The sequence below is a fragment of the Rhyacophila brunnea genome, unplaced genomic scaffold, assembly GCF_057557595.1.
Source record: "Rhyacophila brunnea isolate RB1 unplaced genomic scaffold, BYU_Rbru_1.0 scaffold_12, whole genome shotgun sequence".
NCBI classification, from domain to species: domain Eukaryota; kingdom Metazoa; phylum Arthropoda; class Insecta; order Trichoptera; family Rhyacophilidae; genus Rhyacophila; species Rhyacophila brunnea.
Genome location: NW_028232774.1, coordinates 29,477,946 through 29,501,661, shown reverse-complemented (window position 1 = coordinate 29,501,661; position 23,716 = coordinate 29,477,946).

Here is a 23,716-nt window from a genome sequence, read left to right as displayed (position 1 = left end):
ATGAAAACAGACACATAGGCATTCTTGGGGATGGATCTGAAGGATGACGTGACCAGCACAAGATTATAATGTCAGGAAAAGAAGAAATATGTACCCAAGAAGTTTTTAATAAATGATTAACATTTAGTGATATAATAATACTGCGAACCCATAAAATGGGTACCTCTATCATAATTAATTAAAGCTGTTTATAACCACAATAATTTAATTACAATCAAGGAAAGATATTTTATTTCATAACTAAATTAAATCTATATATATGTAGACTAAAAAAAAATAAGAATTTTCAGGTGGGCGGGCACCTATTTTTGTAATCTTAAATAATGAGTGGCATGGTCTTATACTTTAAACAGTTTAAACAATATTGTAGGCCAAAGATTTTCAAACTGTTTCATATCACGGTGACCTAAAAATGTAATTAATGGGATGGTGAGCTGTTCACTACACTGTATATGAAATTTTGAAATCAAACTTCTTCTTCTATCCTGTCACGACCCAATATCGGGGCATAGGGCAAGCACAAGTTCGCGCCACTTCTCTCGGTCCATCGCCAACTCTTGCGCCACCCGCCATGTTAGACCTGCAGCACGTAGGTCGCTCTTGTAGCACTGCTGTAGGGTGAGGGAGGGCCGGCCACGGCGACGGAACCCTTGAGGTTGTGCCACAAGTGTACGAAATGTCGCACTTTTTGGCGGCATCCGGAATACGTGTCCCTGCCACGTAAAGCGTCTCTTCGTGATAATATCAATCACCGAAGGCTGTTGTGTCTGCTCACGAACTCGGGTGTTTGTAACGCGGTTGTACCAATGTACCCCTAAGATTCGGCGGAGATATCGATTCTCAAAGCTCAAAAGCCGAGACTCTTGAAGCTTAGTAAGATGCCATATCTCACAGCCATACAGGAGCACAGGTAGCACGTATGCGTTAAACAAACGACATTTGGTTCTCACATAATACAGCCTTAACCTCCATGCGACTCCAAGTTGGTTGAATGCAGACCCGCCATACCCATGCGGATCCCAAGCTCACTAGAAATACCACCATCGTCGGCAACCATGGCACCCAAGTATTTGAACCTGCACACCAGCTCGACGGGCAGACCGGAAACCCGTCTGCGTATCGGCGTCGATGCATGCAGCACTGTACATAGATTTGGTCTTAGCTGCATTCAGATGAAGACCCACACGTTTCGAGTTCGCGGCGAGCCTGTTCACGATTACCTCCAACCGTTCGATCGTAGAGTCAAACACGACTGCGTCATCTGCATACTCCAAGTCGCACAGTCTTTCTTCGCATAGATCGGTTGTGTCATCATGATGAGCGTATCCCACCTTCGGGGCGAACCGTCTTATGCATTATGAAATCCACCACTCTGTATTGATGTAGAGAGCACTTATCACCGCGATCAGTTTCCGTGGACACCATAGCCTAGCAGAATTTGCCACAGAGATTCACGATGAGGGCTGTCAAATGTCTTTTTATAGTCCACGAAGCAGCAGGCCACAGGTATATTTATCTCATGATATTGTTGTAGGAGCCATCGGAGAGGAGTTGAAATATGCTCCAAACAGGACTTCTTCGGGACAAATTCACTCTGTTCCGACAGATTCCTCCAATAATTTCAGACGTGCGCATGTCCCTACAATGAGACATTACATTTAATTTGATTTAAAAAACAGTGTGCACGAAGAATTTGGCCAACTCATGTTTTAGTTTTAGTCTTATCGACCGAGCTGCAATCATTAACGTATAAACTGGTTGCATACATTGTAGTCTGCCAGAATCCTTTCGTACGTTTAATTAATTAATTTATTTAGAAAAAGAGTATTACCGCGTTACAGCGATTGGCCAATGCGCCATAATACATAATAAATAAAAATTATAAAAATATCTTAATTACAAATAACAACTAATATAACAAGAAAGTAGAAAAGACAGCATGTGTATATGTAAATATTAAAGAAACATGATAATATATACAATTATAAATTCAACCTATTTAACACGTCCAAAATTTCGTAATACATAGATAAATACAGGAACGGAACTGGATGGGACTTGCATTGTAATACAGGGCTAATTTTCACACAGCGTTAATCTATATATTATGTAGGTACGTCATTATTGTTTTTTCTCACTAATGCATTTGTAGCCCAATGCCAGAGGTCTATCGTATAGATAAAAAAAACTAAAGTCTATCTACCTACCTACTTGTACGTATGCAGTTCGCCGTACCACATTTCACCGTGAAATAATGTATCGGAAATATATGGCCGTATATTAAAGACCGCCCAACCTCTTTGGGTCGTATATTACCTACTGACATAAAATTCATGTCTAAATAAAACACGGTTCTTGTCGGCTTACACTTTACAGCAAGCCAACAGCAAACAAATTTTGAAAATAGCCGATATACTGGATTATTTGATAGGTTAGGTTAGGTTTTAATTCTTGAATTCATGAATTTTGCCAAAATCAGCTATGAAAATTTAATTAATGTTCATATTGAATCTAATAAAATTGGAGACCGTATTGTATACGATCATCTCTTTCAGATAAGAAAGCTGACGGCTAACTGTGCCACGGTGAAATATTTTACGTACAATGTTTACATGTAGCCCATTGGAATAAGGGTGATTCGTACAGATGTTGTCAAATGCCTATAATCATTCCTGGAAAAAAGTATTCAGTTTTGTGTTCAGATATTGTATGGAATAGTGTATTATGTACCTATATTAATGGTTGCAGACTTGCAGTAGTAGTTACAGCATTGCGAAATGCTGTGAACGTCTTTAACCCATAATTTGTAATTTTCACAATGTGTTAAAAAAAAATTGAAATTGAAAAAAAAAAGAAATGTGTCGAATGAAATCGATGATTAGGCGTAGGTACCTACCGAAAACATACGAAGAGAAATTAATTAAAAATCAAATACGATTTAAATTTAAAAAAATATTGTATGCGATAGAGGAAAAACTGTATAGGTATATTTATATTACAATATTGATTTTTTAAAAAAATAAACGTATCACTTTATACTTGCATCAACGCTAGTACTAATTTTCGAATACATATTATTATACTGCGACGCTTTTGGAAATTAATCGCAGCTTTCCAGGGCGCCGAGGCGAATATTTTGGAAAGCTTTGTTACAGGTATTTATTATTTGTAACTTCAACAAAAAAAGCTTTTTTGTAAGCGAGACAAAAATAAATGAAATTAAATAACTACCCTTTATTATTTAGTCACATAATATCCAAAAAAATAATACCCTATTGTAATAACATGTATTTTTTATAATAATCCAATTTGATAATGTGCTGTATCTTAAAAATAATCAAGGACAAATTAAACTCGGCGCTTTGCGCCTCGCGGGGGAGCTTCGCCCTACTGTGCCCCACAGATTATTGGGCCGATTATTGAAAGTAGTGATAACTCAACAATACTTGATAGAAATAATACTGAAATGTCATATTGATTTCCATAGTAACGCACGTATATATTCATAATTTAGTTGCTAGGACCCCAGACCTCTAGCAGCCAATAATGGTGTCGAAATAACTTTTCATACAAAACAGAATTATCTGAAAATAAATTAAATTCTAGTCAAAGATGGCTAAAATTATTAAAAATATTGCACTGGCATCATGTTCCGATATATTCTAAAAGTTTCAAATGTCTAGCTAGTTGGGAAGTTAGTTAAAAATCGATTGCAAGATTTGTACCGGACTTAATATAAGAATACGAGCTAAGAAAAACGTTGTAAAATACATGGTATACCATAGTTTTACCTCGCGGAACGTTGTGGCTCCATTTCGGAAACGTTGCCCTTAACCCTGATCCTTGCCTGCCAAGAATCCTGACCCGGGGTCGCTTAAGAATGTGGGGGGCATGCCTCTAAGTATCAATTCTTTTTGATGGTTCTAGTTTTATGGCTAACAATGATGATGATAAAATTTATATTGATTGATGAAGTTTTTAATCTGTCACTGTATTCAAAAATATTGTCACTCCTGATTTAGACTGTCGCGATCGTGTACCAATAAAGTTTATCGCAAAATAATGTTATCATGTTTCTTTAATATAAAAGTTTCAAGTTACTACGCAGTTGTAGTAAAATAAAATTCTATGACGTTGCACGGACTAAAGTGCCGTAAAAGGAGTTAATAGTTGAGTCTGAGGAAACTATAAAAACCGACACAAATCCTTTGAGTATGTCACAGAAATGTGTTTTTCTTTATGTCCACAGGTACGAATTTATTGAACACACGTAAAAACATATTTTATGCCCTAAATATAATATGGGATATAAAAAATTTCACGACTGTACATTTAGGTGCTTGACTGATAATACTATAATAGGTACAATCGATTTTAATGATAGGTTATATAATAATAATAGTAGGTTCAAACGAAAGGTGTTGACTTACGATAAACCTTGTCGATATACATTTATTTATATATCTGTTACACTGTACGTATAATAATGATAAGAGATGCGCCAAGAAGGGGTGTTGAGGAGGCAAAAAGTCGGAAGAATACATTTAAAATTATTTTAGTAAAATTATATTGTATTGAATTTCATAAACCTTACAATGGGATACATTATGATATAACTACATAATATATACGTTGACTACTGCCAAAGGGCGGCGTTTAACATATGGCGACAAATATAAAATCTCCGATCTGGAACTAGTTTATCAGTCATATGCAGAACCACTGAAAAATATTCTTTCAAAGTCTCAATAGGATGGGTCATTGTGGTAGCATAATAAATAAAGCATTTCTGCATAACAGGGCGCCATAAAGGTAGGTACTACATTACATTTGAAGAAAACCAATTTGTCTCATACGTTTACTAAGTATGGATATTTAAAAAATTTGCCAGCGTCGCAATTTTTTTTTTGTATAATGGACTTTGTTATTTTGAATAAATTATGGTCAATTTAGTTATTTTAAATTACTACGTATATGCTATAATTCAGAATGTTAAATATAATAAGTATTGGGGGGGGGGGGGGGGGGGGGGGGCAGCCACCTTTGTCGCGGCCCTGACAATGTGAAAAGGATATAAACCGAGTTGTTAATGCTTGTTGGCAAGTCATTATTTATCTAACATTCCGTGTGCCAATATGCACGAGCAATTGAAATTCCAGATAGAAGGAAGATTGCCGATGATAGCCCAGATTTGGGTATAGTTTTATTATTTATTGTTTTGATTGATTTCTTATGGTCAGATTTAAAAAAAATACGCATGTTTTTAAACTTTGGATACTTGTGAACCACCTCGTCTGCTAAATAGAAACCACCAATGAACATCGATTAAATCCAGCCACCATTAACTATTTATTAAAATATAAAAAGTTTTCAATCGTAATTTTCTTCACAAATATTTAGCCAGTCTACTCACTTGATACAATTTTCAATCACTTTTTCAAACATCTCCAACAAATCTCTTTCAAACTCTAAGGACCCAACAAATTAGGAGACGCTTAGATAACTTTTTATGAAACATTAAAAAATCGTAAGTTTGGTAAACAGAAATTGATAAATTGGTTTTATCGCCTCCAGTTATATGTATAATACTTTCAAATAAACATAAATACTTTGACACAGTAGTAGTTATTGAACACAGTTGTTTTTTTATTTGTAGTCTTATCATTGCAAAGATATATAATTTAGAACCACGATTCTTTTTTTGTCGATATATTAATTGTTTTTTCGTATTAAATACCATTATTAGGCAGGACAGCCAGATCCTATGCATAAATAGATGATAAAGGTAGTCATGCTAGCAGGCGCGCAAAATAAATGGAAACGAAAATATAATTTAGGTTAAAGCATAGCTTCTTAACCGGTGGTCCGCAAAAATTTTCTGCAGTTCAAAAATAGTTACCTAGAAACCCAACATTTGAAGTGGGGTTGTATTATATTTCGGCAATTGTTTAAAAAATAGTGTAAATATAAATATTTATTATTTAATTCCAATTTTGATGGTCCGCAAAATATATTTTGATTTTTTTGTGGTCCGCGGATGTAAAAATATTAAGGAACATTGGGTTAAAGGTTAAAGGAATATTACCACTTCTTCGCCACGATCTCATGACTGTGAATCGTGACCTCGATAATTTGGCTGACGAATAGTCATCTCAGCGGGATGGTCCTTCTTCTCTCGGTATTCTACGACACGTAAGACCGGTATCAGTTAAAGATATGTGGAACTATCTGAGGTATTGAATGTATGATTTTATATCCTGATGCGGCATATTTAAAAAAAAACAAGGCAGCGCGGACGACACCAACGGACATTAACGATGCTAATAATAATTATAACCGTTAGGCCACGCATTTGATAACTAATCGAGGATGCTATATGTCGCTTTAGATGAGCACCCATAGTTATGGCTGTAAGCCAAGTGTTCATTGATTATACTAAAATTAGAGAGTATCTGGGGATGGGAAATGTACCCAAAAGAGCGGGATACGCAGTTGAAGGAACGATATGGTGTGTTTAGTAGGCAGGAGAAATGTGGAAGTCACTGGGACTTGGTGAATTTTGTTTATCCCGCTGCCTAAATATTAAAGATAAATTATTATGGATATGTTGTTAAATGGACCCTCTTATAATATTATAATAATACATTTGTGCGATTTAAAGATGATGAAATACAACCGATTTGAAGACAAGCAGTGTTTACGATATTTATAATCAGGGTTGTTTACGAGAGCTCTTTTATTCTTCAGAAGTTTAGTCAACTAGTAAGTTAATGGTCCCAACTGGCAAATTTACCAGTGAGTACATGTAGGAGTAGTGCTCCGCTATGATAAGGGCCCCCAAGTTAAAAAAAAAACTTTGAAAACATAAATTTTTTTAATAAATTTTATTTAAATTTAAATAATCGAAAGTTTGCTGTGTTTGCTCCCAAATTATGTTAGGTACTTAACCGCCATTTTAATAAATTTAATAGAAATTGACTTACAAGAAAACATTGTAACTAAAAAATTGTGTTTTATTGATTTAGATTTCAAACGGGAGCCAAATAACACAGTGAACACGTCAAATGTACCGACCAGCCGTTTTGTCACGTGACTTTTTTTGTATGGGAATAATATCCCAGGTAAAAAATCCAGCCTTTGCATGTAATGTGAATTTTAAAAGTGATTTTTGTATGAACGAATGCAAGGTGTTCGCCTCAAATACGTTTTTACCATGTGCATAATGAGCAGCTCTATATTTCTGCATTCATAGGTTATTTTGCCATTTTTTTCCAAGATTGCTGCCTTTGCTTCTATACCCCTCATTTGTTTACGATGGATGCTACAAGTTACCAGGGCCTAGTTTAACCCGCCCTCGCGTCTGCTATGTTAGTGTCTGTGATTTAATGAGATTTATGTCCTTTCAATATATATAGTATAGTAATACCAAATATGTGTGATACTGGAGGTCTTCATTTGTGATTATTTGACAGCGATTAATGATTCAAATAACACAACGTCTGCAAGATCTAAAAATCTCAATATATTTCCCGTTACGAGTATTAAGGCCATGTCACTCTGGAAGGTACGATTTAATTTGGCGTCAAATTTAATGATGTGTAACACCTCAAAGTGATCATATTTTTCAAGCGTCATGCTATTTTATCAAAATTCTGATATCACTCGAGTGTGTAGGCGTTTTCTTTTTATATTAAAGTCACATCCAATCTTTGTGGATAAAAAAAATCGACATCTTTTCTATCGTAAAGTGTAATCACTAATCATATTAGCTACGGCGGAATGGATTTAAAAATATCGCTATTTTTATAAGAAAATAATATTTACGATGGCGTCTTAATAAAAAAAAAAATTCTACAATACCAAGATCCGTGTTTGGAAAATTGTACGCTGGCCGTATCACAGTTCACCGTGAGATTTTGTGTAACTTTAAAACAATGTGATCAAATTCATGTATAAATAAAACACTTTAAAAATGCATAATACAAACCACCGGAATACAAAGGAAAGACAGAAGGTAAGTAAGGAAATTAGAAATACAATCATATCGTATAATTTATATAACATTATGGTATTTGGTCGTGAGTATTTAGTTGTAGGTATCTATCAAATATTTGATAGATATCTATAGATATCGATAGATAGATACCTATAACCTATAACAAAATTATTACAAGACATTTTATACTACTCAATATCAAATTAATGTTGTTATTAAATCTAATAAAATTGGAACATTAGTGTCTGCAATGCTCAACAATGAACAACGCGTCATTTTTTGATCTCAATCCTATTAATTGCGGTTATCTTTTTCCGGTACGACAAGTCACGGTGAACTGTGGTACGGATAAATGTAATACATTCAATTTACATCTAACCACCAAGATCATCGTGGATTCTGATTAAGCACGATATTTAAGTGGTACCGCACACGTAAATAAATGAATTTCCATGCACAGACAAAAAATATCTATTCATAAAACATTTTCCATTTTTTGCCCAAGAGTGAAACTGTCTAAAACCATGAGGGCGAATATGATAGCGCTTCTGCAAAAATTACATGTTGATTTTTCAAGGCGTGTTTAATCGAGAGTAATGATCAAATTGCAATAATAAATTAACTTCAAATTATTTTAATCTATGAGGATTGGTCGTTATGCTTTAGATTTGGATCCAAGTTGTTTTTTTTAAACCAGTTTTTGACAATACCTTGTAAAAGCAACATGTTAATTTTCTAGATACCGGATTTGAATCTTTAACCCACGGCTTCGACGAACGTTCTGCCAATGCATGCTCGCCTTCCACTCTCTTGAAGTTCGCAGGTCAGTTCTGATCTTAAAGTATTTTCCTCTGCTCTCACGTGGTACAGTTTCAAATTCTGATATTCTGGAAAATTTCAATTTGGATGCACCCGTCAGTTACATGCGTGTTCGCAGCCATGACCTCTTTTATCTTCGTTATTTTTTCTAGAATTATCTTTGCTTAGAAAATTTTCATTTATTTTTTTCTATAAGATTATTCTTTTGTTTGTTTGTTTTTCTATTATAATTATGTAACCTTATTTACCTGTCCTTTTTATTCTAAATGTCGAGATGCAAACGACCAGAATTATTAAATTTTTATGTAGGCTACCTACTTACTAAAAATGTTTTTTTTTAATACTTAAGTAAATAAATAAATAGGAAACTTGATTAATAAATTGTTATATGTAAAAAGATATAGCTACCTCTTTAGTATTAAATATAAATTACCAGTAACCGGGTGGTTGGCTCGATTATGATCCCAATACTATCATTAAGCCCGCTCAAACATTTCATACATACTATCCTCATTTATTGTTGTCATCCAGGCGCTTAACTCTTTAACGAGTCATCGGTCGCCCGTGATTGATAAAAAGGCAGTTATTCGTAAACCACGACCGTGTCGACTTGCTACAGCATAATCGTCGTCCAAACAATAATTCAATTCGAGTCTCCTTACTAACTCAATTAGACCACCTATCAAGTCGTGTTACCGGCACAAGGTGTCATACACACACATAACACGTATGTACGACCTACGAAGCGCTAAATCGGATATAGTTTTAGCCTGATAGTGTCACTCAGAACCATCCACCTACTAAGACGTGAGTGCATGAAGCCGGGATCTGCTCCAGCCAGACAGTCGAACAACACCAAGTTAGTGCCCAGATCGACTTAAATCGTCCTCTTCCAGCAGTCTCATCCACAATCATCCGAAAAAATAAAATAAAATAAAAAGCGCCGTCAACGGGTTTAAGCCCGTGATCTATCAATCAAAAGCGTACCACGTTAACAATTTCTTCCCGCCAGAAAAATAAAATGGAAATCAATGCTTAATACGGGATTGGCGCAAAGCTAATGAGTAATGACAGAAAATATTTCTAATATTCTTTATTTAAAAACCTTATCATCGAATCTTCCCGCATTTTTTTATATAACAAAAGAATGTGTGTCTGATGTAAAAAAATATTTCGAAAGAAAAAAATACTAAAACGTATTATGTCGGTATTTCAGTATTATTTTTGCCGCTCGAGCGCGTACAGAACAGAAGAAAACAACAAAAGAAAATTTCTGTGAAATATTATTAAAAAAAAAATCTGTCGATTTTAATGAAGTTATAACCGAAAAGGATGTAAATAATAAACTTAACTTACGTTTGAGTAACTAACTGTTACGAGAAGAAAATGGGTTATATTGTGTATTTTTAAAAATACGTTAGTTACTTTCGTATATTTTGTTCTATGTGGATATATTCTAATAGAGAGTGTTTGAACATACCATACCACACTGTGTAGGCTGATTGGTGTGTAGTTTTCTGTCTGGACCTTTCTCCTGTCTTTAGTTTGAAGGCGTTTCCAGAGTTTCCAGACCAGAAAGAGTCTAAAATTATATTATGTTCTGAAGAAAATACAGGCTTTACAACCCGGCGTGGATTTTAACCGCTTCACAAAGAAGTTTAGTAACAGATTTTTGTACGAGAAATAGATACTTATTAAACATTTTTTCAATATATTTGTTTTATGCTCTGGGTCCAAACATACATTGAAAAACAATGTCGTACATGGAATTCGAACCCGAGACTCACCGCTTCATACCATTTGGCAATCGCAGGCGCTATGGTATGAAATTGTCGAAGTATAATTTGAGTGCTTAAAGTCAAACAACGTTATCCACAAAAGTGTTTTTTTTTTTTTTTGAGATAACGTTATTTTACATTTCCGGCTACATGATAGTCAAACAACGTTATGTCAATCTTTTCTAATTTTTTCTTAAATCGTCAGTAAATTTTAACGTTAACTACATAAGTTACCCTTGTTTTCATATTTTTTTTAAAAACTATTCCTATAAATTTTAACATCATCATAAGTAAGATAAATGTATAATACACAATAAATTATAAAAAATGAACATTAGATTTTAAATAAACATTTCCCTTGTTGAGTTACAAAAATCTAAAATAACGATTTTTGGCTCTCCTGTAAAGTTGCACTTTTGTAGATAGTGTTGTTTGACATTAAGACCTCGAATTGAGAATGCATTTCAAATGGACGACACTAAAGTTATGATTATATTGAGATGCACTTCGCGTATTGTCACGCTGTCACGGCGACAAGCATAGCCGTCTCTATAAATTCAACGATGGAGAGTGCCAACTCTAATGTATCAGTATTTTGAATTATTATTAATTATTCATGCTAATTTCAATTAATTTTAATAGTTTCTGCGTGTGTGTATGTTGAAATTACTCGCGATATTATATCCATAGATAATAACAGAACCCAACATTTAGACCAGTGTATCCCAAAGTGTGGTACGTGTACCCCCTGGGGTACGGGAAGAGTTTGGTGGGGGTACACGCTACACCGGGCTTTGGCTGCGATTGGTGCAACAAGCATTAATACGACATCAATACAACACCCATATCCATGCTAGAAGGTTTATCGCATGCGGAAGAAGAGCAATTGTTGGAATTAGAAACAGTTTTAACAGAGAAAGTCCTGAAATACAACTTGCCTTTTCCAACTTCATATCCATGTGAAGTTGCTTTTTCAGCATTATTGTAAACATTAAGTCAAAAAAGGGAACGGGCTTTTGGATGTGGAACCGCATCTCAGATGAAAATTAACAACCGGGGAACCAAATTATAATAAACATCTCATCATAAACAATTTCATTCTTCTCATTGATTATAATGAATGATATTTATAATATAACTTTATTTATATTTTATAATGAATGAATTTAATTTTTCGTTTATTATTATTTTGTTTATGTATTAAAAAAGGAAAAAATAAATATATTTTGATTGTTATTAAAGTATATGCAATTTGTTTTTGACGAGGGGTGCTCAATGTTACGAAAATTATAGAAGGGGTACACATTTATGTCGAAACTTTGAAAAACAAAAAACACGTGTTTTTGACGTCGAAAATATGTAGGCACATAGAAAATGATAAAAACGTCCATTGTATCAAGCGGGTGTCGATGCAGTGCAGTACGCGTGAGGTGACCTCATTCTTGTTCTGGCAATTTCGGCAGATTTTGCTAACTGATAATGTTCGTTTAAAGGTTCAAAATGTGCTACGGGATGGGAGCGTTAGTCTGATAACGTTTTAAACACAAAGAAAAACGACATCACACACTTTTTTCCGTATCGGCAGCTTACTGCGATGTCACGTTATAAGTACGCGACGTTCATCTCAATATAATTACAACGTAATGGACAATTATTAAAGAAGTTTAAAATTGTGTAGTTAGAAATAAACGTTTCATAATATTACATATTTTTCAGAAAAATCTTTTGAAATATTAATCGGAAATCTCGGAATTTCAATCTTACCAATCACGAAACTAAAAACTGAAGGTATAGATTTTTTACTAATGATGATTTTCTTCGAGAATTACTTATTTATAACGTATATAAATAATTATTGTTTGTAAGAAAATGTTGTAGTGTGTGTTAATGTATATTGTACTAAATAAATAATATTATTTACATTGTTTGTCAATAGAATAAGACAACACAATATTAGGCGGTATTTGGGCATAACACTTCTACGAGAGAGAATAAACGGTGTCATTTAATTTTCTTATTTCAATATTACAAAATAAGACAAACAATATTTGTGACATAAAAGACAAACAGTTCGATTTTTTATAGAGCAAAATGTTCCTTTATGGAGAAGTGTTCATAAAACTACGCGCACAATAGGTTCACGAACGCAAATTTAATATGCAGAATGAAATATTGAAAGATCCAATATTTAAAATAGAAACTTATTTTAACTTTAATGTTTGTTTAAAAAAAAATCACTTTTTAAACCAAGTTAATTTAGTTCAAAAGTAAGAACTTAGTAATATATTTGGTTATACGCGGCTATACATAAAATATTGTTTTTTTAAGAATATTAAGCACCTTTCTCTTGAATAATTAGGTACCAATGGTGTTGAAGGTTTACGGTGGGGTTGGCACCGCGAACTGACCTCCGCCGATTGGCCTCCGGTAATTGGCCGCCGGTACAATCGGACGCCGGCCCAATTGGACGCCGACCCAATTCGACGCCGACCCAATTGGCCTCCGGGAGGATTGGACGCCGCACAGTTGAATTAAATGCGCAAAGGAATAGACGTACGTTACGATTTGTTGGAGTAAATAAGCAAGTCAGTTTAATATGCTTCTATCTTCTCAGTAGTTGTACCTTATACATTTCGCGCTTGACACATTTTTAATATAGATTGAGAATAATTATTATGCCTTATGATGTTTATTAAAAGAAAATAATTCTTCCCTCGTTAAAACTTAAAGATGTGCATAATCAATTTTTTATTGTCTGTACATGGTTACTTATATTTACAACAAATATTAAAAATAATGTTAGATGTTAGAATGAAAATTACATTATATTTCAGCGTTTTATCGACTTATTATTATAATAAAGCTTAAACATGTATATTATTATGCATAAATGCGTATTTTAAGATAGCATGAAATTACAAACAAAATATTAAGTAAGTTATCTGCTAAGTATAAATGTTTCAGTAGTTTGATTGATAAACTACTTAGGTACTGGGTGCCGGACGAAATCCCGAAGGCCGAAATTCTGAATGCTGAAATCCTACTCTACTTGAGTCGGCAATGCAAATACACACTGACAACGAATACAGTTAATTATTGTTTATGTAGCAATAATTTAATTCAATAAAATTAGGTGAAAACCTTTTACCTTATTAGAGGATCAGGTATAAAAACATTTTTTTAATAGTTTGAATATTTAAAATGTTTTTAAAAACCCGTAGTAAATAACTTATATACTATTAATACATTCGGTAAGTAAGCACATTGAAATATAATTACTCGTAGGAAATGGAACTAGGGAACGTGTTGGGGATTTAATGAAATTAGCTAATGAGATGTCACTAAATATACTTACCTACTAAGTATAAAACAAATAGACAATAGTAGTGTAGGTATATTCCATTTAACTAGCTGAAACCATCAAACATGTCGCCATAATAGTGTTAAATTTATTAAAAGTTGTTGTCCGAGATAGACGTAGTTGTTGGCTCGTTAGATTTGAGTACCACTGATGAGGATCGCTTTTGATTCAGCAAATCAGTTTATCATTACTTTTGTCTTCGAGACATTTATCTGTCAACCTTCTTTGAGTCTGACACATATTGGTTGATAACAGGGAGCTTAGAAATAATGGGAACATAAATACCTAACGGGTGTGGAGTAACAGGCAACCGATCTCGAGTGTGGAAGAATATGGGTTAAACTTAAACACGTGTCAAGAATACGCTTGTATTTCGATCTGACAACTGCTATCGGTTTATGCACTGACGCTCATTCAATATTGATGTATTTGAAGGTTAAAATACACACTATTGCACGTCTATAATGTATGGTTCATTTTCGTAGGACACTCATACTTTACAAACCCTGCGTCAAAATGTAGTGTATTGGGGTATAGCCTATCGGAATTATTTTTATTAATCTATTCTGTGGTTGATCACTTGATGTTGACACAGTCAGAAGAAATTTTGATAATATAATGTAATCAACCTTCCGAGTGCACTTTATGTCAGTTTGGTTATCTTAGCAATATATACATACATATATCGGTCTGGAGAAATTTGTTGTTAGATATATAGGTTGTTTGAGTGTCAGTCTTATAGTAAAGTTTGTCAGACTATTTTAATTGTGTCTTTATTATTGGGTCTGATTAGTTAGAAAACTTTTAAATTGTGGATATTGCTGGTTTGAATCCATACACTCAGCTTATAGTGTCAGATCGGATATTAGTCTCCTTTGATAGAGATATAGCAATTGAAATGCTATCCAGCCAAATTGCTATTCATCGATCATTGTTATTGCTTTTTCGATTGCTATTTTAGGAGTAAAAACTAGTATAATATAGTTTTGTAACAGATGCAAACGATATACATACTTCATACAATAGGTATAGAGTTAGATAATAATATTATATTAGTTGTATTTAATTGGTGAAACTAAAGGTTTGTATGCCCATTGATACAAATTGCCAACATTATAAAATGTGTAATAATAATTATACCATAATATTATTTTAAAGAGCTGTCGGTGACTTTTCCTGTTGCCCATCCTCGTTCAAAACTTAACCAAAGTTTTAAACCTGAAATGCACACAGGTCTTGCGCGATTTGAATGTCAAAAATATTATTTTAAAGACAACATGATGACAATATGACACTTGAAATAAACAAATAAAATCACCATTGCTATCATTGACATTATGCACTGAAAATAGTTATTCATTAAATTCTACGTGAATATTATAATATAACTAGCTGACCCAGCAAACGTTGTTCTGCCATATAAATTATTTCTAGTGAATATTTTGGTTGTTAAATAAAAAATAACGAATGTATCGTAAGTGTGTGGGGATGGGATCTATGACAGAAGGAGGAATAGAGCGCTGTAGACGATAACCACCGATAAAACAAAAAAACATCAACCATTCATTTTCTCAATTCAAAATGAGTAATGATGTTCATAATGAATGAATTACCTGTGACAGGATCTCGTTGTTTAATGTTTATGCAATATCCGTCTTGTCCCTTCCAGAAAATTAGCGGATATTGGAGAGCGTCGTATGAACGGTGTGTGTCAGCGATGAACTCCAGATTATTATTTCTTCTTCGAATCACGATTTCTCGCGTCGATGTGCGGTCGCCAACCATGATTCCAGCAATGTCGTCAACAACAGTCGCATTGAATCGACGTACGTGCTCTCCAGCTGGTGTTTTATCAGGATTGATGACAATAGCGTGATTGTCACTTTGCAATTCGTGCATGTGTGATTTGAAGAATTTCAATAATTCATTGTGCTCATTCAACAGGGCGTCCAGTTCGCCGACGATGCGCCTGGCATTAGGCGAATTGAGGCTATTGTAGCCACAACGTGCATCCACATGATTGATGTCCTCACCGCCGCGCCCATGAAGTAGATTTGTGAAAATGTATGTGGTTCGTTTCGCATTGGCAGCAATGAGCCTACTTTGTGGTATACTTGGCCTTTGATTTTGAACGTAGAATGGAATTGTTGACCATTTGCCGCAGTATTGTGAACTATTTCTGTTACTCCGGACGAAGTCATTTGGAAGCATGAATTGAATGTGCGAATGGACTTCAGGAACAGGTTTGAATCTGGAACCGTGCCGATGAGCAAGCCGTTCAATGGTTCTGGTGGTATCTTAATTTCTGGTAGTTGCACTTTTCCCGATGCGCAACACATCCCGGCTGACTCATGTTTGAATTTGAGCGCATGACAATGGGGACATTCTTTGTCCATAGCACCAATCAGCACTTTCGGATCTGCGTGTGTTAACTACGAACCGGCGCGCTTGGCTCCGTTCCAATTGTCGTTGTTGATTTCGTTCAGCTCGTGCCTCTGTGATTGAGATACACGCAATTGCAACATGCTTACACGCACGTTTTTGTTATCTTGTTGGATTTGTTCGTCTGTTCTTTCTGCTCTACTATTTCGCATGTTTGTTGCTTTATTCGTTCGACGGCCCAAATGGACCCCCTTGCGTCTTGCTGGCATTGTGCACTGTAATACACGCACATAAAAATAGATAAATTAAAATAAATCGTACAAAATTTTGCACGCACTGCGTTGTGATATGCCGAATGAAATGTCAAAATGACGCAACGCTTCTTTTGAATTCTTTTCGGACGTAGCGCCATCTGTCATTCAACAACATAAATAATTTCGTTCTGTTTGAAATACGAACGACGGTTAAATTTGTTCATACAAAAATAATAAAATCGCGATTAAAAAATGAAAAAGTGGGGGTAGGAAAGTGAAAATTTGGGATTATAAGTATTTTTTTATGCCAAATAATAAAAAAATACAAAAAAAAATTGTCAAAAAAATAAAAGAAAATTTTTCTGGATAGAGATACCCTAATCACCTAGCGGTATGAAATATACTTGTTGACCTATTCTCATATTTAACAAATATACATAAAAAAAATCATAAAAATCGGTCGAGCCATTTCGGAGGAGTTCGACCACAAACATCGTGACACGAGATTTTTATATATATAGAGATATTATGTATCTTTAGATTGCATTGAATTATATTAAACCTATCTTATAAAACCACGCTGTTAAAATATACAATATAAAATAACGCACCGTCTCTTTTGACTGTGGTTAATAGTTTGGAATACTTGCTGTGACTTTTGCTTCACAGAAGAGATACAAAAAAAAAATGCATTGAAGTCTCTTTTTAAAGCTGCAAGGAAACGATTTCTCGAGCCAGAAATAAAAACATATTTTCCTAACCCATTGTTAAGATTGTGCAACCGAGAGAGAAAGAATCACTGGATTCGAAAACAATTTTATTATATGAAAATGAATAAGCAGTGGGTAAAAATATATTGAATGATATACATACCTATATATGTTTTAAAGCATAGATAAGACGTTATAAGGCTTAAAATGGGGTCATAGTCATCGACAGGGATTGGTTAGGAGACTTGGTAGGAAAGGCGGGTCAACGCATTGTTGCGGAGAACGATATTTATTTTACAATCAAGAGTACAGCCAGCGTAAGTAGATAGTTATTTAGAATGCAGCCGACCAGGTATCGTCCATATGAAGGTAAATCATTCTATAGTGGCACCATGGGTACAGCAAAAACGATTTTCATTTGAAGTGGCACTGTTTGCTAGCATTGAAACAACGGTATCGGAGTATTAGATAATGTACATACTTCGTGTGCAATAATATGATTTTATAAAATAACGTATGTTGCACATTGAAATAGATACAAATACGTTAATGGATTTGACAGAAATATATTTAAATTCGAAAATCTTCATTTACTGCAAACAAGTAACCACATTGCATTCGAAAATAACCACTCACTAGCACTACAACATTAACTAGAAACTCCGTGCCTCGGCCTGTCTATAGTAGACCTTGGGTGCCACTATAAAGTAATTAACCTCTACCCGGCGGAGTGACGATGAGTAAAACGTTTCCCATCTTGCTCATCGATGGCTTCCTCTTTAAAACGAAGCCATCTTTAGCCTGCCCGCAACACTCTCACGTCCGGTCAATGACATTATTAATGGACGACTCACTCGGTACAGTAGCTAGCAAGTAAATTCAAACGTAACATTCGCACGTGCATAGGTAGACGTCACGCAATATCCATTATGCGATATCACGCATCGGGAATTTATAACAATATCACCTTTATTGTAATGGCGTTAGAACAGTGTTTCTAGTATCAATGTTCGTTTGAGCGAACCCGTTCGAATCGAACCATTCGGCAGACCCAACAAGAAGCTTCGAGAATTTATAGCAATATTACCTTTATTGTAATGGCGTTAGAACTGATTATGCCATTCGGCAGACCCGACATAAAAGTGAGTGTCATTTTTTTTCCAGATGCTTCGTCCATATTAATGTCATTGGTCCGGTGTTCGAATTTAGAACTAAGCTCATCCCAGTATAAAAAGTATTGAATGGTATGTAAAATGTTAGCATGTGACGCCCTCACTCAGCAAACAACTTATACTGGTGACTCTATAGTATAATAATTGGCCATAAGGCCCAAATACGGCAGTATAGGTACTCGGTAGTGTAGCAATCTTAGAAATACACAGGCTTTAGAATCACATATTCTATAAATTGAATTCTTGTATAAGTAACTAACGCATTATACTACTAGGGTCGATTGTAGATGCAAAGAAAGATAAAGGAAGACTATTTGAATAATATAACACCCGCGATGGCCGCGCGGCTTAAGCGCCGGCTTATCGTGACGTGGGTCCCAAATTCGAATCATGAGTCTGACAAGTACACATATTATTTTTCAATTTATGTAGAGTCAGAGTATGGACTTAATAGGTTGAGGAAGTGGCTGACATCCATTTTTCGTAAAAACAAAGTCTGTTAATACACACCCCCACTCTGTGGAGGCCCATATTATGATCTTATTAGGATCGGAAATGGTCGAAAAAAAAACCTTAAAGATAAATAATGTAATTCAGTATTTTTGCATCCAGTCATTAGTTCTTTGAAGGCATTGTTACTGTGACTGTGACCGACAAATATACAATACGAGCCGTATGTCAATTTTGTTTGTTTGAGAGTCGCCTCAAGTGGCTAAAAGAGACGCGGAAGCGAAGAATAATGGGCCCCGTCGAAGAGGGTGGGTTCGGGGGGCGTGAAAAACAATTGACACATTGGAAAATGGGAAAACTCGGAGGAAAGGAAAGGAAAAACACACAGTGCCGTGGGGCGGTGCGCGGGGACACTCGAACAGTCGAGAGTGCCGACTTTATGGAGCAAATCGTTTGCGGCTGCAGGTATCGGTAACTTCGTACCGCGGCCCGCCGGAAAAAAGGTTTCTTATGGTAATTTTATCGCTTGGATTTGTATGTATTTTTGAGGTATCTATCCTATTTTATGCGGCCGTATTTTGCATTGAAATTGATGAAAAATGTTTGATTTGTTACACGGTTGCCCGAGTGTTATTTCTTATATGCGATTTAAAATATTATAATCTTGTGTGTATGCGTACGAATTAAATAATTATTTTTTTATATTGAATTAAATGGACACATGGAAAACCTATTCATCTATGATTAATGCCAAGTACATATCCAGATGAATCTTAGTTATTATAAGTAATTTTCATTATTCGTAGATAGCTAAAATGCTTGAAGTCCCATTTGGTCCAACATTTTTCTTAATATGCTTTCTAATACGCATGTTTCTAAGGGTTTTCAAAAATATGTTTATTTTACAAGAAGAAAAGATACTTCACCGCAAATCGCATTATCTACAAAAGAAGCAAGTAGACTGTATGGAATGGAGGTATAATAACAATAATCGAGAATTTAGGTAAATATAGTGTTTAGTGATGTATGGGCAGCCATTTCCGTATACGACAAATGTATCAACAGGATATACCTATACGTGTACTTGGTATCATAGGTCAGTGCTCCGCAACCTTTTCTCACCCACGGCACACTAAAGGTCTTCCAAGAATTCCGCGGCACACCACACGTAAAACAATTTATGAACACGCCCAGACCAGAATCTTCGGCGCCCCCCTACCTATCGCTAAGGTTAAAGACAGTGTGATACTTTAAAATAGCTTTTTCCAAATGGTGTTCGAGGTAAAATTAATCGTATTGATTCTATGTTTAGCGATTTTTTGTATTTATTAATACATCTACTACTTGAATTATGGTTAGTTGTCGGGTTAACAATAATTATTTGTCGAGTATTGACACAATAATAATAAATTGTATCCCACAAACGTACGTGTTAAAATATAAATGACAGCGAAGTAAATTAGCATAAATTAGTATAAATTTTTCTATTAGAGCAAATAATTTGTAATTTGTGTTTATCGTGTAGTGCGCAAGGCGCTGGCCTTCCATCATGGAGTTCTGGGTTCGATTCCCAGTGAGGTCAAAATATATTTACATAATCTAATATGAAAATTCCTCAAGTCTAGGGGTTTTACCACTATTGGGCTTAACGGCATGTTGTGGTGTTTAATAAAGAAACAAAAAAAAACCTGCCACGCCGCCTCCCCTGAGCTTGGACCCTTGGACCAGGCTATAGCCCCCCACCTTGTAGGGGATATGCACCAAAATTACATAACACACGACGAAGGACCAAATGTACATATTCCCATGTATTGTATTATCAATAGAATAACTAATAAATATGATACCTGAGCTTGTTTCAATGAACGTAAAAGTTTTTAGCCTTAGCTTGGTAGCCTTGTCAGAAATACGAGGGTATCCTTTATTAACCGAAATCTATAAAATAGCATAAGCGCTTCTATAGAATTTTCAGCATTGGTTGCAAAAGGGTTTTGAATCCAGTCGTAATGATTGTATGAAAGTATTGATGAAATTTCTTTTGAAGCAAAGTTAAATGTTTTTGAGACGGATCCAAAATTAATTGCTTGTTTTCATTGGTGGTATGGTAGGTGCTTTCGTATATTTGTAAAGATCCTTGTCCTCTCCTTCTAATTTATCAGATCACGTCAATATATTTTCATTCTGACCTTGCATTGTTTTATTAAGTTCATGCAGGTGCTCAAATGTATTACCAGCCATGTACGCAAATTTGGCTATTAACTAAGTATTGTATAATATATAAAATTATTTATGTTTTTTTTGGAACCAATGCTCCGCGGCACACCGGTTGCGGAGCACTGTCATCTGCATATGATGATTGTAGTACGATGTTGCTTCATAATCGTTCTGTTTTACACTGATGTGACACTTGTCGTTGTTATGCCAGTATGAAAAGAGCACTACTGTATCGGTGGTGGAATTAGGATTATTTTTTTATGGAATTGGCTGAAACCGTGAATAAATTTGAATTAGAAAATTATATTAATTACCTTCCAACAGTCATGATAGCGGACAGTTAAAAATAAATTGGAGAGTATCATTTTCCCGAAACCTGCAATTTAAAACATTTTACCGATAACTTTTATTTTAAATAGTCAATACGCATCTTAGAACATTAAAATGTATATTTTAAAAATTTTTTTAGTTAAAAAATAAACTTACAACAAAAAAATCTATTTAAAATGTGCGTTTTTGAATGTCGGGCAATTATAAGTATATAATATTTTATAAATATTTCAAACACCAAAATGTGCATTATTTTATAAATACATAACATAAATCGAATAGAGCTTTGATACAGTCATAATACCGAAACTTGAAAGGATATAAATAAAATGGATTTAAAGGTCAATCGAAAAGCATTAAGATCTTAATTAATCTCTTAACATCTCCCAAAAGCGCATCGATAAGTCGTAAAGAGTCTCACGAGCCCGAAGTGAAGAACTATCTAATAATTATATAATTAGCAAGTTAAATAACAACCAAGACTAGGACGACTGACCTTGTCGATTGCAATATCGATATGATGTTTATATCTATATAAAAAATATATTATCAAATAGAATAAAGCCTCTTGTTTACTAGACCTGAATATTTCTAAAGAAAAGTTTCTTCCACTTTACGCTTTTGCACTTAGTCTTGTCACATTTCTTGGAGCCAAACGAAAACTTCAACTAGTTATATTCATTTATCAATTGGACCAAATAACTAACTGGTCCAATGAAATAGAAATTTATTGTTATTCTAACTTTCTTCGTTTTGCGCAACCCTTTATTTAGTTCAAATTTAAAGATGTTTGAAGAAAAAAAATCTTCTACGCCACTGTATACCTACTTTGAGGATCAAAAATTCCAGCTGTTTAATGTTGTCCTGTATGACTCTGAGATTAACTACTATTACTAAGAAACCGAGAGTTTTGACTTTCGTCTTGTAAGAATCAATGTTTTTGCCGAATCTTAGGGATACACTGGTACTACCGTATTTTAAACACTCGAGTTTGGTGACGGTTGTGATTAGGAAGAGGCGATTCATGTGAAAGGGACATGTTAGGTATAGGACACAAGAGGGGCTTCACGTGACGGGCATCGCAGGACGTGGCGATATACCGAGGGAAATTACAATACCTTGTGCGATAGGGTGAAGTAAGTATGTCGATGAAGCTTTCATATTTTATGAAAGCGAAAACCAATGAATAAACCAGGTGAAATTATTTCAAATTACAGGTGCATCGTGGAAAAATTCACGTCTTCGAGATTGATTTGCCAAGACCGCACTGAGATAAGAAGCCCTTAAATTAGTGTGACGAAGATAATTTTTCTTTAATATTGCCATTATTAATGCTGCCCGCGACTAAATTACTATAATGCTACCAACGTAGCCAATACTTCAACTTAATTTAAGTTAATTGAGTTATTAACTTAAGTTAATATACTTAAACTTAATTTAAATCGTTCTAAATTCACTATCGAGTGATGTAATATAAAAAGTTCAGGTGATTCTGTTAAAATACATCGGTACATGCGAAAGTATGGTAGGAGTACCACGTTTGATATGCGAAACTTCAACCACTGGTACATAGAAGTCAGTACTTAGATCTTTGTTTTTGAAGAAGAGCTATACAAAGCTTTCGAATTTCACAAAAAAGCATAAATACGACGTCTAAAGAAAACGCTCATTACTATCTAACTAGTACTCCAATTTATTTCTTGTACTAGATATATTATAGTGTGAGAAATAATTATTGCGATATAACTCAAAAAAATAACTTTTTAAAAAAGATGTAGAAGTAGCTTTAATTATATTATAAGAGTAAATGTATTTTTTGTTTTACTTCTGAAATATTTTTATAGGCTGACAGACACCCTTAAGAGAGCGTGGGAGATGTCGACTATAAATAAACTTATCTCTCATCTTGTAATATACTCGGATAGAGAGAAAAAACATAAAATTGTCGCGAGTCGCCCGGAGAGATAATTCAGCGGGGTGATTTTTTCACTAACGGACTCGATTCAATATTTTATTTGGTGATCAATTGCTGACATTATCGAAAAGCTTCGGTCGACATATTCGATCCCCGGCTGTCAATAATAAAACTTTTCAAGTTATGATTAATAAGAAATCATATTTTATAGCAAAAATTTTGCGGAAATTAATATTTCTTAAAAATAAATGTTAATTTGTAATGTATAATATAAAATATTTTCTTTATAAAAATACATATTTTTGATAAGCTTTAGATAACTAGGTTAGATAAAA